General features: G+C 48.8%; 1 protein-coding gene across 4 annotated transcripts in view; it reads left to right on the forward strand.

Annotated features, from left to right (window-relative positions):
* The window catches only part of Rims3 (regulating synaptic membrane exocytosis 3), a 36,358-nt gene that overhangs the window by 6,366 nt on the left and 13,181 nt on the right, over window positions 1-16,811 (forward strand). For 2 of the 4 annotated variants that reach the window (XM_051188696.1, XM_051188698.1), the window contains exon 2: window positions 11,958-12,145. The gene's annotated coding sequence lies outside the window, so the exon portion shown is untranslated. Of the gene's footprint in view, window positions 1-9,334; window positions 9,498-11,957; window positions 12,146-16,811 lie in introns of those variants that run through there. The other 2 variants (XM_051188697.1, XM_051188699.1) reach the window with 2 other exon arrangements.

A 16,811-nucleotide genomic window follows, 5' to 3' on the forward strand; every position in this document is an offset into this window, starting at 1 on the left:
CCATCTCTCCTGCTTCCGCAGCACACTTTGAACACCTGGCAGTTCCTCCAGCAGGCCAGGCTGTTTTGTGACTCCGTGTACCTATACTCGCTGTTCCCTCTGCTTGGGGTGCCTCACCCACCCCTAGCCTGTTTCTAGAGAACATCTCTCACTTTTTAAAAACCTTCTCAGACACCTACCTTCACTGTGAAGCTTGTATAGGACCCTTTGCCCACCAAGTATGGTTAACCCACCCTGCCCTTGCCATATCAGTGCCAACTCTGCATCTCTACCTCGGGGTGTTCATCTTTATATCTCCAGCCCCCAGCTCCTGTCTTAATTAGGCAAGTCCAGGCAAACCAGCCTCAGTAATAAAGGTGTGTTAGGAGGAGAGTTTGTTACAGGGAATGAGACTTGGGGTGGGGGCTAGTCTAGGGAGGCGGGACCTGGAAGGCCGAACATTTGAAGCTTCATTCTCTGCGCCCTGTCTTTGCCTGTCTGTTCCCTCTAAGAGGATTCTGGTATTGTGACTCTGGGTTCCAGCCACAATCAGAACTAGCACTTAGCACTTGACAGGTCTAAGCCCAAATTCCCAGGAGAAGATCTGATTGCTTCTGAGGGAGTCAGGTGCCACTCTGGGCCACATATCCATAGCCTGCTGGGAGGGATCACAAAGTCAGACATGAATATGGCTACTGGAACCTACCTTGGGTGTGTGTGTGGGGGGGGGTCATTGTTAGCCTCCAAGTGCTTCAGAAGATATCTGTTCTGTATGTAAAGTACCAGGTGGAGCAGGCAGGTGAGCAGAGTGTCAGCCGTCCATGCAGACAGCACCTGCAAGAAAGGGGGCCTGGGATTGTGACTTAAAGGGGACTCTTCCCAGGGTAATAGTGGCCAGGGCAGGCACTGAAGAGCCTGTCACATGTCATTCAGGGCCCAAGCAGAGAGAGAGGTGGGATGGGATGATGAACTTCTCCACTTTCTTTTGGAATGGGTTGAGGGAAGGCCTGAGCAGCCTGAGCTGCATTCCACCATATTCCCCCTCCAGTGCCAGGGATTAATTCTGGGGCCTCTCACATGCTAAACAAGCACTCATCCACCAAGCTACAGCCTCACCATTAAGACAGCATCTCGTCATTTAGTTCAAGTTGGCTTCACACTCACGTTCCTCCTGCCTCTGCTTCCTGAATGCTAGGATGATAGGTACTGAACCACCACACCAACCAGAAATCTCTTCCCTCTCAGGTCATAGTGAGTTCCAGAACAACCAAGACTACACAGAGAAACCCTGTCAAAAAGAAATGTCATTTCCTTTCCTCACCAAAGAGCCATCTCATGCCTGTCTCACCAGCCAGCCATTCCTGACCTGCGCCCATCTCACCAGCCAACCCTCCTCCTCTTCCTCCGCTTCCTTTGTTTGATTTTTTTTTTTTTGAGGCAGGGTTTCTCAGTAGTTATGGCACCTGTCCCAGAACTCACTTTGTAGATCAGGCTGTCCTCTAACTCACAGAGATCCTCCTGCCTCTGCCTCCTGAGTGCTGGGATTAAAGGCGTGTGCTAGCACCACCTAAGCCAGTCATTCTTGACCTGTTGATTGTGTTCTTGCTTCCCTGGTAATAAGCCCTTCTTGACACTCACTCTGTAACAGGCACCAGGGATGTGCTTCCATTTAATCCTTATGTCTTAAAGATGTGCTATCATTTGGCCCCTTTTAAAGACCTGGAAACTGAAGTTCAAGAGGTGGTGTTGATAACCCAGAGACATGCAACTCTGGTGGGACTCCAGAATAAAATTCTTCATATTTGTTGTAATTTAAGAAAAGCAGCAGGTGAGAGAAAGATGCCATGTAACAGGGTTCAAGCAGAAGGTTTTTTAGTTTTTTGTTTTTTTTTTTTTTAATTAGGGAAAGGAATCATAAAAAGGGGAGGGGGGAGACTCCAGGAACAGGAGCAGCAGGAGAGAGGAAAGATGGAGGAGGGGGAGGAACAGGCAGACAGAGGGAGAAGGAGAGAGGGAGGGAGGGAGGTAGATGGGAGGTGGGCAGGGCCCTTTTAAAAGGGAACATGGTGAATGTGCATAGGTGTTGCTCTTAGTGGCTACAGCTGAGGGTGTATCCTGTCAGAACCCCAGGACAGGCCAGTACAGATGCCTGAATACTAACAATATCGACTACTCACTCACCTGCCTGTTTGCTCTTTGGGGTTGTGAGGGCCTTGCAGGCATATGCCAGGTAGCCATTCCTCTGCCTTCCCAACTACCCAACCCAGGATCACCCAGAGTAGGACTTCTGGCTGTAGGACACATGTTACCTGTGTAGCAGTCAAATCTCCTCCTGTGGATCTGCCTGGTAGAGCTATGTGAATGTGGGCAAATCTCTTACCTGTCTGGGCCTTTCTCACCTTAAAAATGAAGATTACAATCATTGCCATGAGTTTCATATTAGATGATTATAGTGACAAATTGTAAGTAAGAAATAAACCCTGAGCAATTTCTTTTTTAAAATGTATATTTATTTGTGTGTGTGTGTGTGTGGTGTGTATGTGTGTACATGTGGGCATGCCAAACACATGTATAGAGGTCAAAGGACAACTTGTGGAAGTTCTGTTTGCCTTCCAAACATGTGGGTCCTGGGGATCAAACTTGGGCTATCAGGTTTGGTGGCTGGTACCTTTGCTGCTGAGCTATTTCAGTAGTTGCAAGTGGAACAATTCCTATAAAATGGTTATTCTAGAGCGGGTGGCTGCTGTGCTCAGTTCCTTCGAGTGGAAAGCAAGGTAGGTGGGCTTCCCACAGGTGGAATGAAACCTCTGGTGGGACCCTATATGGTGGCAGGGGCTTCCAGATCTGCCCTGGCATAAATAACATCAACATACGTAGTGCGAGCCTTGGTTTCATCTCAGCTCTGCAAGTCCAGGGTCAGCTCATGGGAAATGAATTTGTGTAGTTATACATGTCTTCCAAATCCTCCCAGACCTCCCCCTCCCTCTTTGCAGGGAAATCTCAGACTGGGCAGAGCGTTGTGGTTAGCAACTCCAAGTAGCTGAACTGTGATAGTAGAGCTTTGCTTCTTTGGTTTGGTTTTTGTTGGGTTGTTTTGTTTTGTTTATTTTTGGGGGGGGTCCAAGACAAAGTTTCCACATAACAGTCCTGTCTGTCCTGGAACTCACTCTGTAGATCAGGCTCTAACTCACAGAGATCCACCTGCCTCTGCCTGCTGAGTGCTGGGATTAAAGACAGGTGCCACAACTGCCTGGAGGTTTTTGGGTTTGGTTTGGTTTTGTTTTGTTTTTGAGGCAGAGTCTCACTATCCTAGGCTGATGTGGAATTTACTATGAAAATCAGGCTGGACTCAAACTTCTAGCAATTATGCTGCCTCAGCCTTTCCCACATTGGAGTTACAGAGCGAACTGCCATATCTGTAAAATTACATTTATTTCTGTTGAGTATGTGGCTGAGTGGGCACACATCATTGTGTATGAGTGGAGATCAGAGGACAACTTATGGGAGTCGATTCTCCACCCTGTGAGTCCCAGAAGCTGAACTTCGGTCATCAGGGTTGGAGGCAGGCACCTTTACCCACCGAGCCATCTCACCAGCTTATAACTTGGTGGTTTTACCGTACTTATTTTTTTTATATAGCTTTTCTATTTATTAAAAGAGATGCTGAGTTTCTGCTTATAGTAGCTACAGAATCCATTTAAAATAGTTCACTTAAGTTTTAAAAGTGCCAACTTAAAAAAATTAATGTACAGGAGACTGGGATTTGGCAGAAATCATCAGTGTGGTTCACTAATGTGTGGACAATGCAAAATCCTGGCAAGAGGATGTCAGAGATGACTACCTTTGCCCATCTAATCTTAAAGTTGCCCTTTCCATCTACCTAAAACCAAAGCTTCTCCCTGCTATACTGGCCTGCTCTCTTCTGCTTATCTATGCTCAGGCTCTCCTCTCTGTTCTCCCCACCTCCTCTTCCTCCCTTTCTTTCTTTTTGGTGGGTGCCGGGGTTCAAACAGAGGCCTCTCAATGCTTTCTCACTCAGCCAACAGCCCAGGCTTGGGCTGTTCTTTGTTTTGTTTACCTTCGCTTTGAGACATCTTGCAGGCAAGAGAATTTGTGTGTAGTCCCCAACATGTTTGAGAGGGGCTGTTGGTTTGAGATGTTCTCACTCCAGGCCAGGACTTGAGATGTGGTGTGAAAGGATGGAGCTCAGACCTGATGGTCCTGTCTTCCATAAGCAACACAGGCTTCACTGCTCTCTAGGAGCCTGGAGCCCCAGGCGGCAGTGAGGCTTTGGGAGTTGTGGGTAAGAGAACCAGTCCTTGGAGCTTTGTGTCCCAGAGCTTAGGGCCCTAGAAAAACAGAGTTAAGGGGCTCTGGACTCTCCAGGGTCCCCATTTCCCAACTCCCTCCTCTACCTACCTCTTTGTGCCTCTGTTTGTCTCTGAGGCCTGGAAACCTGAAAGACTAGGTTTCTTCACAGTGCTCAAGCCCAGAACAAAGCTGGCAGAAAGGAAGGAGGAAGAGAAGAGAGGTCTGTCTGTCTCCTGCAGTCACATTCACAGCATCAGCACATTGGCCTGGGCATCAGAGAGTGTGTGTGTGTGCTGTGTATGCATGGTGAGAGAGGGTCACTGTCAAGGCATATGGTGTGTGTGTGTGTATCTCTGTGAGTATGTACGTGTGTGTATGCGTGTGCAAGTGCATGAGTTAATATAGTGTGTCTGTAGCTCACTGACCCTCACGTGACATGTCTCAGGTCCTCTGAGGGAGTTTTCATGAAGCATTTGAGTTTGTGTTTTGTGTGTGGTGGGCATATCTCATGTGTGTAATGTGTATGTGTGTCTGGTCATTGCATCTCTATCATGTGTGTCTGTTATGTTTGTGTGCTGTACGTGCTCACACTTCATGCCTGAGTGCCCTGTTCAGGTAGCTTGTGTGCTGGGTGTGGTTTGCTTGATGTCTGTGTGTGTGGCCTTCTTTGTGTAGTGTGTCTCTAGTTCTGGGCAAAGGTGTATCACAGGCGTGGAAGAGGACTGGGGATGAAGGAATAGATGACATTCCTGTTTGTGTCCAGGTCAGCTGAAGCTGTGCTGGATATGACAGGAAGGTCCCCAGGGTGGGCAGTGGGTGCAGCGGTGGCGCCTTCCGGCTTGGTGCAAGGCTGGTAATTGGAGCCCCTTCCCTTTGTGAAATATTGATCAGCCTGGAAGGCAGCCCTGACCAGGGGAGGGGCCGACAGGCGAGAGGCTGGTCGCTGTCCTTGGTGCTGCTGATGCTGCTGGCTGAGTCTTGGTGCTCAGCCAGTGCTAGCCAGGGAGACGCTCTGCACCTAACATTCTATAAGCAGGCCCCCACTCTCAGGATGAGTTTACCTGTTTCTGCTGTGGACACCCCAAGAGTTTCTTCACTCCATCTAGGAAGGGGGATCAGGGGAAGAGGTTTTTTTTTTTTTTTTTAACTGAGATCCAGTATGTCAAACCTGGGGTGACCATAAACGCTCTGGGTTTGCCTGGGTTAGTCCTAGTTTACATGTTTGTAGTCCTCACAGGATCGTTAGTTGTGTTCCTGCTCACTCTCACAGGGATCCCCAGTGGATAATAAATTATGTTCTTACCTCCTGCAAGACCTAGTGGCTGTATCTCTTCTCTGCCTCTGTAGCCATGTGGTGTGCTTTATTTACATGTGTTTGGGGGTACAGTAACTGTTCTTCCTGTGCTGGGCTGAGCTGGACTAAACATTTGGGATTCTACCACATTCCAGACCTTCCCCCAGAGTATCCAAACCCTCCTCTACCAATCCAAATTCGACCTTTCCTACCTGATATGGTGTTGGCCAATTGTAATCCCAGAGGGTCAGGTGAAAGTGTTGAGTTTGAGACCAGCCTGGTCTGTATAGGAAGATCCTATCCATCCAAATCAATTCATCGATTAGCATTCTTTTTTTGCCTGTTGGTTTCTCCTGCTTCTAAGAAAGACCTCTCTGTGGTCTACAGTGAGGTGGTATACGATTGTCCATCTGTATTCTCATGGCATTCTTTCTAAGTTCTTCTACATATTCTTTTTTTTTTTTCTTTTTTTGAGACAAGGATCCACAGCCAGGTGTGATGGTGCACACCTTTAATCCCAACACTGGTGAGACAGAGGCAGGCAGATCTCTGAGTTCTAGGCCACTCCTGATTTACAGGGTGAGTTCCAGGACAGCCAGAGCTGCACAGAGAAACCCCATCTCAATAAAACAAAGAACAAGAAAATAAGGATCAGAAAAGAGACAGGGGCTCCGCAGTGCAGACTAGCCTTGACTCATGCGGTTCCTTGTGTCTCAGGCTCCCAAATGATGGAGTTATAGGCCTGTACCCCCATGCCAGCTCCTCCTCCTGAGAATCTCCTGTGCTTCCACCTGTAGGTCCTTTTCTCCTGCCTGTCACTGTGGGTGTCACACTCTCCTGTGTTCTCCTCCACTCTCCTCTGAGCATGCCGCTTCCCCTCCCATTCGTGCTCACTCCTGTAGGTCTCTTGAGCTCGGTGGATCTGCTTCTGCCCAATATCTCCCCCCATAACTGCAGTGTTAGCTAGCTTAGACTCCTTGTGACTAACATGGGTACTCATTTTTCCCTTTGTCTCCAGGGACCTCCTCAGGTTCTGTTGATGGTGTCTCACATTCATACCCTCCCTATAAATCAGCTTGGATTCCTTTTTACTCCCTTCTCCCAAATTTCCCCCTTCCCCCCCTCTAGGGACTCCCAAACTCCACCCCTTCCCTTTTCCAACATGCAGGGCAGCTGTGCGGCTCTTCCCTCCATCAGCGTGTTTCTGCTTCTGCGTGTGTTGTCAGATTGGTTCCTGGAAAGCATCCCACCTAAACCTTGTCGGATGACTCCTTCGGGATTAAAGACATGCTTCCCAGCTCCACAGTCAGGGGCCCTCCCTCATTGGTGGCTTGTAACCTGTCTTTCCAGCCCCCCTCTCCCATAGCTGTACTTTCTGCCATGCTGTGTTCTTGAGCCTCTGAACACGCCTGTTCTGAAGACCTTCCTAGTGGTCCCCTCTGCTCTCACAGTGGCCTCTGGGCCCCCCCCCCATTCCCACCTACCTTCTGCTCTGTCCTGCTCCGCTCCGTACTTCTTCCTGATGCCTCCTTTGGTGTCCCACATCCTGTAGTATTCTTTCTTTTTACAAAACACTCAAGAGTGTTTCCCTTGGCATCTCAGGTCCACAAGTGGTTCACAGGCCAGCAGTCAGGGCATCATCTGGGAGCTGGCAGAAAAACAAAATGCAGACTCCCAGACTCTGCCTGTGAGCCCTGGGGTCAGAGTTGCATTTCAGCATCATCCGTAGGTGATTTGTGTCCACATCTGAGTTTGAGGAGTGCTGGTCGGTAAGTCACTGTGTATATGGTTATATTGGTGTACAGCCTTTCTCCAGGACATGGGGGATAACTTCAGATGCCAAGTTTAGCGACATCAGGTGATGGCTGCCGTGTTGGCCAGATTCTACAGTTTATGGTGGAGGAGTGGATAGTGGAGATGGCCAAGGAAATTATGTACCCTTCACACCTACCTACCTGGCCCCAGAACTCAGACTCTGTAAAACCAACTGCAAGAAGTATTCTGGAAACCCAAGGAAGGATCAATTAATCAATAGAAAACAGTCATCAAGCATGTTGCAGAGTTTGTCCCCCCTCACAGAACACACACGGGTAGAAATGTCTGTTATTTTAGCATATGTTTTGGAAAGGAAAATATTTATTGTTTCTTTCCTTTATTGTAGCATTAATACAGTTTCTAAAGTAGTAGCTTTAGAAAACACAATATGTCACATGAAGAAAATAAAACTGACTCATGGTTCCTCTCTCCATCAGTGTTCATTTAGTACTTTTGGTGGCCATTCATTCTTTTCAATAAGTATTTACAAAGGCCTGCTACATTGTCAGACCCATTCCAGGTACCAGGGATTTAGGGTGAAGAACACAGTTCCTATTTTTAAGCAGTTCTGGGGCTGGGTGTGGGAGACAAGCACTGCACAGGTTCCAAATGGCAGTATGTTCATGTCCCAGAGCTGCTGGGACAAAGCACCACAAATGAGATGGCTCAGAGATTGAGAGTTTGAAATCAAGGTGTCTGGAATGGTTGATCCCTGTGCAGACTGAGAGGGGTCATCTGTCCCATGCCTCTCGCCTGGCTTCTGTGGCTGCTGGCAATCCTTGGCAATCCTTGGCAATCCTCAGCTTGTTGATGCTGCAGTCTGGACTTTCATACCATCTTTCCTTTTTCTCTGTTCAGTGCTGTCTTCCTGTAAGGACACTAGTTGGAGCAGGAACAACCTCCACCCCTCCAACCCCTTTCAGGATGACTTTAATCACATTTGCAAAGGTCACATTTTCAATCCAGGCCACACTGGAGGTACAGGGTATCAGGACTTTAACCCATAACACTCCAGGACAGTACAGAGTTCTGGAGGAGCAAGAGCCCCAGGAAGATTGCTAGGAAATGAGCTCCAAAGGGGGATGAGAAGAGTTGGAATCAGGTAGGCAAGGGTGGATGGTTAGACAAGCATGCAGTCCTTGGAGCATGGCGGTAGGGGCAAGCTGCGGAAGTTCCAGGTTACATGAGACATAGTAGCACTTGCGAGGGATAAAAAGAAGGAAGTGTGGCCCCTTTACAAGATGGGGCAAGAAGCCAGGACCTAGGGGAGGAAGTCAGGGACTGGAGGTCAGGTGAAGGAAAGGAGGTGGCAGGTGTCAAGCAGAGGGGTGGATTTCATCTTGGGTACAAACCAACCCTTCCTGTGCCTGATCAGCCTGGAGGATGTGTTGTTCTAAGTCACAGGTTCTAAGTCCCTGGCTGGGAGAAGGCACATGTTAGCTTTGTACCAGGAAGAAAGCAGGAGATGGGCCTTGCCTTCCATAAGACTTCTCTGCTCAGGAGATGGCTCCTTCAGCCCAGAGTCCCATGGACCTGAGGACATGCTGAGCCTGGGACAGAGGCAGGGACATGATCACAACCCCTGCATTACTGTGAGGGCTGTGACTGAAAGCAGGGCCTGGGTAGCTCGCTGAGGCCAGAGACCCAGGCTGATCTCTCAGCAACATATTTTCAGTGCTCTGCTCTCATCAGGGACTGTCTGGAGCCTGGTGCCTTCCTTCATAGGACCCAGCCTAACTGGGTCTCAGCTCATCACTTACCACACCCTCAGAGGGTTGTTCCTTTTCTGTGTATGACGGGAGAGGGCCCATCCTACCCAAAGCTTCCTGTAACCACCTTGCCTGGGCTGGGTGGGCCAGCCTGGGTGGAGGAGAAGTGGGTCAGCTGGTAGCCATGGTGACAGCAGCTGCTGCCTGCCAGCCTTCCCATCTCTTCACCACAAACCTCACCGATGAGCTTCTTTGTCCGGTCCAGCAGAGATGGGAGCCGGGAGGATGGGGTTGGGGGATGGAGTGTGTGAGTGTGTATGTGCTCCAGCTCACACAAGGGTATGCTCCAGCCTGGTGTGTGAGCCCCAGCCTAGGAAGCCAGGCTTAGGGTAAGACTCGACTCACTTTCCTGCCAGTGGGAGCAAGGAGCTTTGCATCTCTGGCTGGACAGGGCCAAGGGGAGGAGACACTGCATGTGACTGTATAAAGCTGTGCACACACGAGTCTGAAAGTCTGTGTGGCCGATCTGTATGTCTTTGTGTGGGTGAGCATGTGCATATCTGTGAACACATGTGCTTGTGTCTTTAAAATGTGGGTAGCAGCTTTGTGGGTCTGTATGATGTGATCACATTTGAAATTATGTGCTTGTTTTGACCGTGTGTGTGTGTGTGTGTGTGTGTGTGTGTGTGTGTGTGTTGGGGGTATTGTCTAGAAAGATAAGAGATCGTTCATTAGCATAGATGAGGCAGCATGCTTCTCACACTGGCAGCCTGTGCTTTCTTGACCTAGCCTGTCCACCCCACCACATACCAACCCCTGCCACCCTCCCACCTCGTCCTAAGTAGAGGAAGGAAGGGCTGGACTTGAGGGCCTCTACCAGGGTTTGGGCAGGGTTCTCAGGTGCCAGACCAGCATCCAGTAAGGGCTCCAGTGGTGCTGATGCAGCTTTCCCGGCTACTACCCATCACAAGTGAGAGGTGCATTCTTACCCTGCACACCTAGAGTGGTGGTGGTGGTGGTGGGTTGTCTTGTTAATCCCTGGACCTCCCCCTGAACAGGCTGCACATGGTGAGTAGGGGCTAACACCTGGAAAGTGTCTGCCACATACCAGGCACCATCATTCACAGTAAGAAGGTAGTTGCCTGACTGGGCAGTGAGCACATACCAGTCTCGTTTTGTAATCTTGTCCGATACTCCTAAAGCACACGTGATCATCCCACTTTATGGAATAGGAGCCATGTACTGGGGTTGGGGGAGATGTCCTCTACCTCTGCTCAGGTGGCAGGCCTGGGTGTCCACTGCCCAGCTCCTGAGTACATGTTTCTTAATTAATTAATTAATTAATTGGCTCTGTGCATTTGCCCCATCTGATCCATACTCAGCTGGGAAAGGTGGGTAGGTCCAGGTGGCTATTAGACTCCTTGGGGTGGGGTTCAAGACAGGGTTTCTTTGTGTATTCTTGGCTGTCCTGGAACTAGCTTTGTAGACCAGGCTGACCTCAATCTTAAGAGATCCACCTGCCTCTGCCTCCCAAGTGCTGGGATCAAAGGGGTGTGCCACCACCACCTGACTCCATCACACTCTTCTCAGAGAATAAGAAATGGAAGTTAAGAGACTCTGGGTGACTTTCTTAGAATTAGTGCCTCCCACCCTGGCTACTGGGCAGTGGTTCTCAACCTGTGGCTCACAACCCCTTTCATAGGAGTTGCTGAAAACCATAGGAAAACACAGATATTTACATTATTATTCACAAACGGTAGCAAATTTAGTTATGAAGTACCAACAAAAATAATCTTATGGTTGAGTCAGCACAACATGAGGAACCATATTAAATGGTTACAGCATTAGGAAGGTTGAGAACCACTGGTCTAGGAGGTTCCCCAGAGAGTAGCTAGAGGAAGAGAGTTTGGGGCCCATAGCTCCTGAGCATTCTGGCCTGGGTGAGTCCTTCATGTATTAGAGAACATTGTTTGGTTTGCTTTAATGTAGACATAGTGGCATCCCGCACATCGGAGGTAGAGGCAGGAGTATCAGAAGTTCAAGATTATCCTTAACTATATAATGAGTTAGGGTCAGCCTGGGCTACTTGAGACTGTCTCTAATTAAGCTTCTTCCACTCCTGAGGCACACATCACAAAATTAATTAATTAAAAAAATAAAAAGCTTAAAGCTGCTGAGCTTCAGCAGTTTGACAATGAAGTATCTAAAGGCAGATCAGGGGACCAGGAGTTTTAAAGAGGAGACAGTAGGACCCACTGCTAGGATAATGCTCGAGGGGAACCTTGGTGGATTCCACAGCAGGGGAGGATGACCATGACTGAGGTGAGGGACAAACATGCCAGGCAGACAGAGCTTAAGTGAGAAATTTTATTAGATAGGGACGAGGTGGGGAGGTAAAGAGATACAGAAACACAGAGACTGAGAGAGGACAGAAGAGAAGAAGGAGACAGGAAAAGTCCTGTGTGCCCCAGGGGAGCAGCAGGAAAGAGGGGGAAAGAGAGGGGGGGCCAGGTGTCTTTCTTTTTAAGGGGTCCTTTGTACCTGGGCTGACCAGGGTACTGCCTGACTGCACTCTGCCAGGTGACAGTGGCAGGCCAACATAATACCTGAATCCTTACACCCACACACCTTTGATCCCAGTCCTCAGGAGGCAGAAGCAAGCGGAGCTCTGAGTTTGAGGCCTTCAAAAACAAAAATAAAAACAAAACAAAATTAAAAGGAGGAAACAGAATCTGAAAATTGGAAGGACTTTCTCAATGTCCCACAGCCATCCCCAAAGTCGGTGTTTTTCCTCCAGCAGCTGCTAGAATTCCCTGGGGGCAAAGGCCTTAACTTTCTTTTGTGCTCAGCTCTTTCCTTGCAGACCCTGTCATCACATTTCCTCCCCCTGGAAGCCTGCCCTGATTGCCTCTGCCTCCTTTCCTGAAAGTTGCTATCTCTGCAGAAGTGAAGCATTGTGCAAATGCCCTAGGGGCATGCTGTGGAGAGGGCACAGCCCCCTGTGATGCGGAACACCACACTCAGATTCACCAGCTCGGTGAGCTTACCTTTCCTTCCAGGTGAGAGGGAGGGAGGGCACCTCTGACAGGTGCTGGGAATCTGGGATTTTAGAAGACTTGGGTTGCAGTGTGGTCTTGGATGCATTTCCTTTCCATTCCAGGCCTTGGCCACCACCTCTGTGGTTGAAAGGTGGGAGTAGGAAAGACATGTCAGTTTGGGCTCGGGAGCTGCTTCTCTGTTTGGCCCCTGGGAACAAGGTGGACTAGTGGCGTCTGCTATGATGGTGATGGAGAAGGGTGGATGAGCCTCAGGCACTTGCTGTCCTTTCTAGCATCACAGTGCAGGCACCCTGGGGTGAGGTCCTTGTGAGAGTGAGTGGCTGCATTCATCTGGGCTTTTTGGATGCTTCATTGACTGCCAAGAAAAACTGACTGGCTTGTCAGTCACATAGTCAAAGGGATGGAAGGTTCAGGGGGCTTGGCATGGCCTTAAGACCTGCTCCAGGAACTGTAGTGTCCCTAGGGTAGCAAGACCCCAGGTAAAGGTTCCCCTCCAAGGGCAGAACAGGAAGCAGCAGGCCTGTTCCTGGATGTCTCCCAAGGATACATCAGAACTGTTTCCTGTGCTGCTGTGTAGTGGGCGGAGTCAGCACAGAACACTGCCCAGGTGTCATGAACTAACTACTCAAGCAGGGGATTGTGATGTGGCCCTCTTGGAAAGGATGTTATGTTGTTCATTCGGCAGTCATTTGGGTCGTCAGTGTGTGGCATGCTGTGCTCAAGGTTTCTTTCAGGGCCTTACTGTATCATGTCTCTGCTACCTCCCCTTTCTCCTCCCTGTGTTCTGATGGCTCGGGGTTGCTTTGCAGTGAGCTACTGTCCTCTGGGGCCCAGTGTGATTGACCCCTGTGCCTCTGGCTTCCCTGAAGGGAAGACTTAGAGACATAGTTCCCGTTGTCCTCCGCCCACCATCCCTCCTTGTTTTGAGGTAGGGTCTTATAGAACCCAGGCTGGCTTTGAACTCATCATGTAACTAAGGATAACCTTGAACTTTGGTCCTGCTGCCTCTACATCCCAAGTGCTGAGATTACAGGTGTGTCAGCTAGACAAGCATTCTACGGCTGAGTTATAGCCTCAGCCCCAAGAATCCTGGTTCTGAGCCTTCCACCGAAGCATACATGGTCTCAGACTTTTCCAGAGCACCTAATTTGACCCCTTCCACTTAATACAAAGATGAGGAAACCAAGACCTGGAAAAGAATACAGAAGGAATCTGTGTTCTGACCTACATCCTGCCCCCCAAGCCTCCCAGAAACCTTCAGACCTAGTGCTTTGTCTGGCTCCTCCTACCTGTTGGGGAGTAGCCTGCAGGCTGGGGTCGCCTAAGCACTCATCAGTTCTTCCAGTGGGTGCTTGATGATGAGAACATGGCTCTGTATGGTACAAAGTCCTGGATGTCAGTCTGCTTGTCTGTTTATTATTTATGAGGAAACATGAGCGCCCAGGGTTTTTGGCGAGGTCTGGAATTCTGTCCCTTCTCACCCCTCAAGTGCCGTGGAGTCTCCCCAGAGAACTGTATGCTTTTCTAGCTATAGTCTAGGGTTTCTGCCCCTTAAATGCTCACAATAGCTTGGGGGAACTTGGACCACAAAGGTTTTTTTTTTTTTTTTTTTTTTTTTTTTTTTTTTTTTTTTGGTCATAGATAGTAACCTTGCCATTTTCTGAAAGAACATAGAGACTCAGATTGGTGTCTGCCCTGGAGGGGTGGGCTCTCGCCTTTGGGTAAAGTCTGCACTGAGGGGCAGGGACTACTGAGCAAGTAGACACAGGAGACCTGGGTTCAAATCCAAGCCTTGCCACTTCCTAGCAGAGTAGGACAAGCTGATCTTCTGCTTCTCTGAGACTCACCGTTCTCATCTTCCCTAAAGAGATAATGAGGCGCCTCTTAGAACTGCTGTAGTGGGCAAATTAGACTCACACTGTGGCAGATTCACAGCATCAGATAAGCCCTGTCCCATCTTCCACCAGAAGACTGTACAGATACCCCCAAACCCTCACAGACTGGCACACGAACTGGAAACTAAACAGAAGAGATCATCACAGACCACAGGGACTTTCCATTAGCTTTAAGGTTGATGGAGACTGGGGAAATACAACCCCAGACTGTGCACTGCCATGGGGGGGGCATGCACAGAGGAATCAGTCCACAGCCCCAAAGAAGGCAGAAGGAGGCCTTGACTTATCCTCTGATTCGGCCTTAATTCACTGGCCTACCAGGAGCCATGCGGACAGTACAGTAGCTTTTCTCAGCAGTGTGGGGACTGTCTTCCTTAGCATCCAGAAAAAAAGCCTCCCTCTTCCACCTCCATTTCCCCTTCCCCTTCCTACATCCTTTTGAAGAAGGGTGTATTCCCTCAGGAAAAATGTCCTGACCCCTGGGATGCATAGCTAGCTCAGGAAGAGACTGGAGGCCAGCGCAGAACAAAGGTGGCACACGGAGAATGAAGGTGTATTTCTTACTATCCTGAGCAGAGCCAGCTGATGCGGCCTTTTTCCTAACAGCCAAATGATAGAACTTTGTATCTGGAGACTGGAGTTCTGGGGCTGGAGAAATGGCTACGTGGGTAAAGGACTTGTGCAAATGAGGGCTGGGTTTCAGATCCCCAGCTGGTCTAACCACGTTATTACACTCCATGTACAGTAAGAGACCCTGTCTTAGAAAACAAGGTAGAGTGATGATTGAGGGCGACGCTGGACATCAGTCTTTGGCCTCCACATATACAAACACAGAGACCCCACCTCTGTGTAAGAGACGCCTGCCATCCCCTCCCCCAGAGTGTTCTCAGAGCCCTCTGTCCTCCTCTTCCCTGGCTCTTATCGTAACCACCATTAAATATTTAATGTTGTAATTAGTTATTTACTGTCTGTCTCCCCTCCTGGACTGGAGGTCTTGGGAGAGCAGGACCAAGTGGACCTGGCTCACTGCTGTATCCCTGGCACTCAGCCTTGGCCTTGGAATTTTAGGAAATTAAACATTTGTTGAATGCAGTTAATGAGGACACTAAATTTTTATACTTTGGAAAGGGATTTGGCAATATAATCCAAGAATTTTTTTTTTTAAAAAGCCCTAATATCAGGCAAGATGCTTTTGGCTATAATGGAGAACACTGGTTCACACTGGCTTAAGCAACAGAAAACACACCCTTTTGGAACTGAGTACCCAAGAAAAGCAGGCTCCAGGTGTGGCCCCATATTCTTCGTGCTGTGGTCTTCAGCAGGACTGGCCTCTGCCTGCATTTGGCTGTAGCAGGAGGGGTAGAGGTTGGGAAGGGGCAGGCCTCTACCACTCCTAAAGTGATTGTTTGAGCAGTGGTCAGGTGCCTACTCCTGAACAAATGACTGCTGAGGAGGAAGCCATTCATCAGTAACCTTAAGCTAATCAGTGTCTGCCTCAGAGACAAGGCAGGGTAGCACCTGGCTCAAACCATCGTCTGCCAGCCTGCAGAGAGGGGGTTGGGGTCTCCACACCCCCTCACAACCGCCAGAAAAATCAGAACAAGTTCAGGAAGATGTTCATCTGAGTGTTTGCTTGTTTTGTTTGAGACATCAGTGACCTTGTACTCCTGATCCTCCTGCCTCCACCTCCCAAGTGCTGGAATCACAGGCATGAACCACCGTGCCTGGCTTCAATGTTTATTTAAAAAAGAGGAGAGAAAAACTTGGATCCGATTCAGGAGGCAACTGCATTGAAATATTTAAGTCAATTATGTACTGTCTGTACGAGGGACAATTAGAGTGGCATTGGAACATTTATACAAAGTGTTAATGACATTGGGAAATGCTACAATTTGATGTTAGATGAAAAATAACAGGATTTAAAATCGTATTTACAATGTGAGTCCAATTTTTTTTTTTTTTTTTTTTTTTTTTTTTTTTTTTAAGAGCACAGAACAGAGCTGGGGTAAGTTGACGGTGAGGCCTCTCTGAAGTATAGAGACTGTGATTTTAATTCCACTTTAGGCTTTTCTGGGCCAGCCCCTTCTGTCCTCTCTGCACAGACTTTTGTTCCTGCTCTTGTCACTCGATACAGGAACAGCCTGCCTTAGGACTGTCCTCTACATTTTATGCACAGTCCCTATTTAATCCTTACAGCCATCCTGTGAAGTAAAAAGGGTTTTGATGTTTTTGTTGTTGTTGCTTTGCTAAGGCATTTACAGAAATTCCAACATGTTTAGTCACAAAGTCACCCAGCTAGTGTGCATGGAACCCTTTGGAGCACCAGTCTGTCTCTATTGCCAAACGAGGACGTCTGCTGCTTGTCCATAACCAGGCACTAAAAACCCCGTTTTTGTTCTCTAGGGGTTTGTTTTGTTTGGCATATTAAATTTTTTAAATTACTTTTGTGGGGGGTGGGGGGGGGCATGTGCCACAGTTTGTGTGGCAAGGTTAGAGGCCAGATTTGGCAGTTGAGATCCCTAGGACTATTTGAGTTCTGGGGGGTAGAACTGAGGTCAGGCTTGACAGCAAACACCTCACCCACAGTGCCAGGCCCCTGGCCTTGGTGCTGATTGTTGCAAAGCTAGGAGGTAGGGGGTGGGGGTGGGGTCAAACACATTAGACCACTGACAGTGCCTCCATCTGTTGAATCAGACCTGCAGATCCATTTGTTCATTTCATCCTTAGCACTCAGGGAGACCAAGTGAAT

This window comes from Phodopus roborovskii, unplaced genomic scaffold (assembly GCF_943737965.1).
Source record: "Phodopus roborovskii unplaced genomic scaffold, PHOROB, whole genome shotgun sequence".
NCBI lineage: Eukaryota > Metazoa > Chordata > Mammalia > Rodentia > Cricetidae > Phodopus > Phodopus roborovskii.